Below are 6,281 nucleotides of genomic sequence, written 5' to 3'. Positions count from 1 at the left end.
TCTCCCCCTCTTCCTCTCTCCCTCTCCCTCTCCCTCTCTCCCTCCCTCTACCTCTCTCTCCCTCCCCCCCTCTCTGTCTCCCTCTCTCCTGCTGGCTAGAGAGGAAAATGATTGTGAGTCAGGTGCACTCTGGGATTTTGTTTGGGTTATGCTGTAGTTGATGAAGGCAAAGGAGAAAGCTGACACATTCTTTATTTAAAAGGCCATTACATAAATACTAGGAAACCTCCCAGGCTTGACCACTGGGGTGGGCAGGGGAAGGGTTGTTTCAGGACACTGACAAAGGATGTTACTGTAGGTAAGCTAAGCCACATCCTCCGGGGCAATGCTCAGAGGATGTTTTATTTGCTGCAAGCTGGTGTGTGTACTTCTCCCCTTATCTACCTCCCCCCCTCTGCTTACTGAAGATAGTCCAGGAAATATCTTCCCTAATTAATTTTCAAGGCATTGGAAGGAGAGTGATGTTACGTGAGCTCCCTCTCCTTCTCTGAAGCTTGCCTAAACAAAGCCTTATTTATTCTGCTTGCTCCTAGCTAATCAGGACAAAGGCACATGAGGATTGTGGGTGTTTAGTCCAGGGAAGGAGAGGTGTCAGACAGTTCTGGGACATCATACTTTTTCTTAATAATAATAAGCACTGTTATAAATGGTTTTCAGTCATGGCATTACAAATGCAAAGGAACGACTTTGGAACCACAGGACTCTGTCAGCTGTCCTGGAACTCTGCACTGGATGTACAATTAACATGTAAAACACACACCACAGCTTTCCTCCCTGACTGACAGCAGAATTTTCTTCAGCTCAGAAAAATAAGGTAAAGCCATGTACTATCCAATTCTATCAATGGTGTGTTTTATTTAAGCTTCCCCGACCCTGCTCATTAGTGCTTGAGTATATTAGATTGTCTATTGACCAGAAATCTTGGCAGTCATTCCAAGAAAAGGGATTCCATCCAAGTTGTCTCAAACATTACAGTTTATAGCCTGAGTATGTGAGATGCTCTATCTGATGGATGATGGCCTCTGTGAGGCCATTCTTCCATTTTATTTATATGGTCGTGCGTGGTAATTTCTTATATTAGCATAATAATTTTTCAAAGAACTGGCTTTAAAATATGTTAAGCATTTTTCAAACAGCATGCTACTTTAGTTCACAGAGATTTTAAAATGTGAATAGAGCTTTGAACTCATAGAACTCTTGAAATGTCTGAGAATGAGTCTAAAAGAGCATATATTGTACCTGTCATTTCTATACACACATGCACACACACTCACACACACACATACATATAACATATACACACACACTCACACATTCACATGTATGCACACACATGCACACACAATCCACACATATATACACACACAGAGAAGACACACACATACATACATGCACATGCATGTGCACGCACACATAGACACACACACACACACACACACACACACACACACAAATGCATCCTTCCAGTTCCTACCCAGAGATGAATCTGGAAGTCTCATACCTTGGAACCAACATACTGTCCCCTCTCAGGTGCCTGCCCATGTTGTGTTACTATCAGTATTTGGGGACATATTACCTAATTTTGCATGCAAGTAAAGTAAACTTTCTAATTTTGACTGAAGTCACTAAATGCAAGACAGTGGGCCCTGAACAACTCTGCTCTTCTCTGTGTTCTTTCTCTAGATCTGCTGTTTCTTGGCCACTGTGAGGCACTATCACTGACCACAGGGGCATGCTGGCTGTCATGGCGAAGGCATCTGTCTGCTCAGTGTTTCCTCTCTGTGCCTCTCAAACAAACGTCTGCCTGGCAGCTGACTGTGGTGTGCTCTCCACGGTGTGCCCCACAGGCTGCTGGTACCGACTGAGAATATTCTATGGGGGGGGTGGTGTCTGAGGATATGCTGGTGTGTCAGGAAGAAATCACAGGACATTTGGAAACCTAATAATAAATCTGAAAAGGCAAAAACTTTGAACAGTAAAACAAATAAAACTTGGGGTTTATTTTCAGAAATTTCTTTTAAATCTCAGGATTTTATCTCAGGGCATCTGGACTTTATGTTAAGAAAAAAAACTTCAGGTGTGCAATTCTTAACTTTGTAAGAGGTTTGATTTTACTCACAAAAAAATATCGTACATACAGGGGCTTTTCATTAATTGTAACTTTAATTAAAATATGCACATTTTGCCTCGGCTACAGCTGTCTGCTTGTGTGGCATTGGCCTTCTGTCTGTCTAGGCTCTGTGTTTTTATATAGCTCCTGTTACTTTCTATTTACAAGGCTTCTAAGTCAAGCTTTGCACTCTGCTTTTCTTTCAAGATGTATTAAATTGAAATAAATGAAGTGTTTATGACAATGTAATGCTGGATATTTTTATCCCATTTCTCTGCATGATTTAAAGACAAGAGGCCCACATAATATCTATCATACGCTGGTGAGGAAGAAGTAAACAGCTTCCATGGTAAACAGAAGATGGAAAGGCCTTGGAGATGAAGCCCCCTTGGTTGTCAGGGAACAGAACACCACATGCCCTGATTCTTTTACTACCCCAAAGTCAATGATGAGACCCAGTATCAACAAGTTGGAACCCATGCTGTGTTTTATCTTGTTTGTTACAAGCCACATGTGGATATGAAAGACATGACCACCAATGGAGAGCTGACCCTGGAAAGCTAAGTAGACCCAGTGTTAAAAATTTAAATGTAATGCTGGGCAAATGAAAAACATCTTAAAGTTAAAAAGCATACTTTCTAATTTATATTTTTTAGGTATTATTCCTATCAAACTTAATAATAGACTCCAGATGAGCAGGGGTGGGGGGAAAGGAATACTCAAATGTTCTATGGTTTGACAATTGATGCTAGGATTCTAAGGTATCAGTTAAGGTTGCTTAGACACAAAATGCATCTTAAAGACAAATCTGGAAGCTGGGTGATGGTGTGTGCCTGTACTGGGAGACTGAGGCTACAGGATCAGTGGCCAATGTCATCTTCAGGTACATAGCAAATCTGATGTCAACCTGGGCTATATGGAACCTTGCCACAAAGTAAGACAAAACCAAACCAGGGGTTAGGAGAGATGGCTTTGTGGGTAACGTGCTTGCTGTGCATGCATGCATGAGTTCCTGAGTTCGTTTTGTTTTGTTTTGTTTTGTTTTTTTGCATCCATGTAAAAAAACTGGATGAGAGAGTACTTAGTACCAGATGGGCAGAGGCAGGCAGATGAGCTGATGATTCCTTCATTCCGGATACTTTCTCAAACTGCTCATCTGCAGTTTTTCTCAGGTACTGCAGTTTCACTACTCAAACAAGCAAAAGATAACAAATCAAAACAACCAAAACCTAGGAATAAAATAATTAAAAGAAAACTACTCTATTCATTCCAACTTACTTTTTTTTTTCAGTGTAGTAGTTTTAAAAGGGGTAGGGGGAGCCGGGCAGTGGTGGCACATGCCTTTAATCCCAGCACTTGGGAGGCAGAGGCAGATAGATTTCTGAGTTCAAGGGCAGCCTGGTCTACAGAGGGTTACACAGAGAAACCCTGTCTCGAAAAACCAAAACCAAAACCAAACAAAAAAACCCAAAAAGGGGTAGGGAGATGCTTGCTTTGTGAATAAATATTTTCGGTATAGTTTTGGCACACAGGGTACTTCCCTTTGTTATTGTTACTTATCCCTTTGTGCATGGGATATTTTGGTTCATTTTACTTTGTTATTGTATTAGGACTTGCCCTGAGTATAATTGACATCCCAGTGGCATCTCTGCCTCCTACCTGGGTCTCTGTAGGAAGCCCTGGCTGGATCTTTGCCTACTCCTGTCACTGTGTCACTGCACACTGCATTTCAAGTGTCATTTTAGTTTCTTAATGGAACTAGGATCAGCTCCTATACACAGCCTTTTTTCCCTTCTCAGATACACAGCAGTATTTTTGTTGTTGTTTGATTTTGGTTTTGTTTGTATTTTTGTTTTGTGTGTGTGTGTTGTTGTTGTTGTTGTCATTTATTTGCTTTTGTTTTTTGGCTGATTCTTACTTCTTCCCCCAAACTTCAAGTTGCCTCCAAATTGCAAATACCAATGTACTGGACTACAACAGCCCACATCGTCACACCTCAAGCAATCACTGTCTACCTTACCTTTGAGCCACAGTGAAAAGATTCAGCTTTAAGCAGGAATTCTGAGCTCACCAACACAGGTTCAGGGGAGACAGAAAGATTGAAAAGTGCATTCCTCTTTTATCTAAACAGAATCTTTACCCTGCTTTTGTTTTCCCAGTGTGGTCCTTGATTATCCTAAGAATGCACCCTTCCCTCAGATGCCTGCTAGGACAGGATAGTTTTTAAAGTCAGGATACATTATGGCATTCCGGAAAACAGTCCTATCAGTCAAGCAACAAAATAACCTGTCAGTCAAATACACACAAACTAACAGTACAGAGGAGTTTCTAACTAGGCTACAATCTTTCTTGCCAAGCATTTAGTACCTGGGTTTGCATCCCTTGTACCTATGTAAGGTTGGGCTTGACATTCTTCACCTGCCGTCCCAGTGCTGGAGGGTAGAGACAGGTGACCCTGGGGCTCACTGGCCAGCCACTAGAGTCAAAAGAGAAGTTCCAGGTTCAGTGAGAAAACCTGCTCACAGAATAAAGTGGAGACCAACTCAGGAAATGCTCAACATTGACCTTTGTCCTCTACGCATGCCCACACAGGGAAACATGCATGTGTTTGCGTACACACACACACACACATACACACACAGGCACACACACAGGCACACACACAGGTATACACACACACACACACATACACACATAGGAGTTGGAGTTGGGGGTAGTGGGCAGAGCATTTAAACTTAACTTCATCTCAAAGTCCATATTCTAGAACTTTTCAAAGACTCAAAATAAATACCAAAGTCAGAAAGATGTAAATGTAAAAGCTTTCAGGACAGTGTAATTATTTTAATCTATAAGACCTGAAAGGACATTTAGATAAAACATCTATGCTCTTTTAAAGACTTGGAGAAATTATTGGGATAAGTGAAAATCAATTTTCATGTACTTAAGGCCCCTGATAAGGTATCTATAAAAGCTGTAAGCCCAGTGGTGGGTGCTCAGCATCAACGCCGTCTCTGTTCTGTTTTGTAGCATCCTAGTTGAAGCATGTGCATCTAATCTTATTGGGACTTAGATTTTACAGCACAGATCAGATAGATTTTCTGACCTTGCTCTCTTCCTCAAGTCAATGTCATTTCTCTTCTGAAGCTCCTTATTGATAGGAGGACATCGTGCATTCTGATTAAAGGTTTGTGACTTCCTTCTTGACACACACATGGAATCCTCCGAGCATGCCTGAACTACTGCAAGTAGTTCCATTGTACTAACTGCAAGTACACATTAAGAAACAAAACCAGAGATTTTAGCTTCTGTTCTGCTTATGGATTTCTTTAAAAAATGGCCTCATAATGTGTCTCTTTTCATTGACTGTAATTAACAGTCCTGAATGTAAGTGTTTAAGTATTCAGTGTACTGGGGAAGTCGTGATGGTGAAGGTCATATTCACAGAAAAGGGTGGCTTGTCTGGCATTAGGATGCTAAGTTTCCACACATTTAAGAGGGAAATCATTCCGTGAGCATCTCAGGGTCACTTATCTGAGAATGAAAGAAAACTCAATAAAGCAAAATGATTGAATAGCCCAGCAGCCAAGGATTGAAAACGGGAAACCTTTTATGTAATGGCTTATCTTTAATTTTATTCTTTCTCTAAGAGTTTATAGTCCTTTCCTAATTTGAAAAGGCCCATTTCCCCCTAGGCCCTTGGACACAATGAGTTGTTAACTTAGTAACTGTTAATTATTAACTGCTCAGCCTTACTTGCATTTTAATTAAATCATTGCTACATTTAGTCTATTTGGTGCATTTTTTCCATTTCTATTAAAAAAGATTTTATTTCTGACAACAGGTGACCCTGGTGCCACATGACTCCTAACAGCTTTTTGACCTTGAGACTTGTTGTGCAATCCTCTGCTCTGTCTACCTGCAAAAGCTTCCTTCATTTGTAAGATCAAATGCAGTGAGCTGCCTTTGCATCCGAGTGAGTGAGAACAGGTCAGGTCTCACTGCATCTCCCCAGATGTCGACCACAGTGCTAAGAAATGGTCTTCATTATTTTCTAATGTCAAAAATACTGTTTTTCTTGTACTAGTGTGTATCAGATCAGACAGGGTGCTCTAGAGAAAGAGAACTGAGAGAGGGAGAAGGAGAGAAAGAGAAAGGGAGAGAGAGAGAGAGA

General features: G+C 41.0%; 1 long non-coding RNA gene across 5 annotated transcripts in view; it reads left to right on the top strand.

Annotated features, from left to right (window-relative positions):
- Positions 1-2,005, top strand: part of LOC116094017 — a 12,589-nt gene extending 10,584 nt beyond the window's left edge. For all 5 annotated transcript variants that reach the window (XR_004119930.1, XR_004119932.1, XR_004119928.1 and 2 more), the window contains 2 exons: positions 658-814; positions 1,684-2,005. This is a non-coding gene — a long non-coding RNA (uncharacterized LOC116094017). The remainder of the gene's footprint in view (positions 1-657; positions 815-1,683) is intronic.
- The last annotated feature ends 4,276 nt before the right edge of the window (positions 2,006-6,281 follow it).

The sequence above is a fragment of the Mastomys coucha genome, unplaced genomic scaffold (genome assembly GCF_008632895.1).
Source record: "Mastomys coucha isolate ucsf_1 unplaced genomic scaffold, UCSF_Mcou_1 pScaffold16, whole genome shotgun sequence".
In the NCBI taxonomy this organism is placed as follows: domain Eukaryota; kingdom Metazoa; phylum Chordata; class Mammalia; order Rodentia; family Muridae; genus Mastomys; species Mastomys coucha.
The sequence above is the reverse complement of the archived record's forward strand: the minus strand, read 5'-3'. Positions and strand labels throughout refer to the sequence as shown.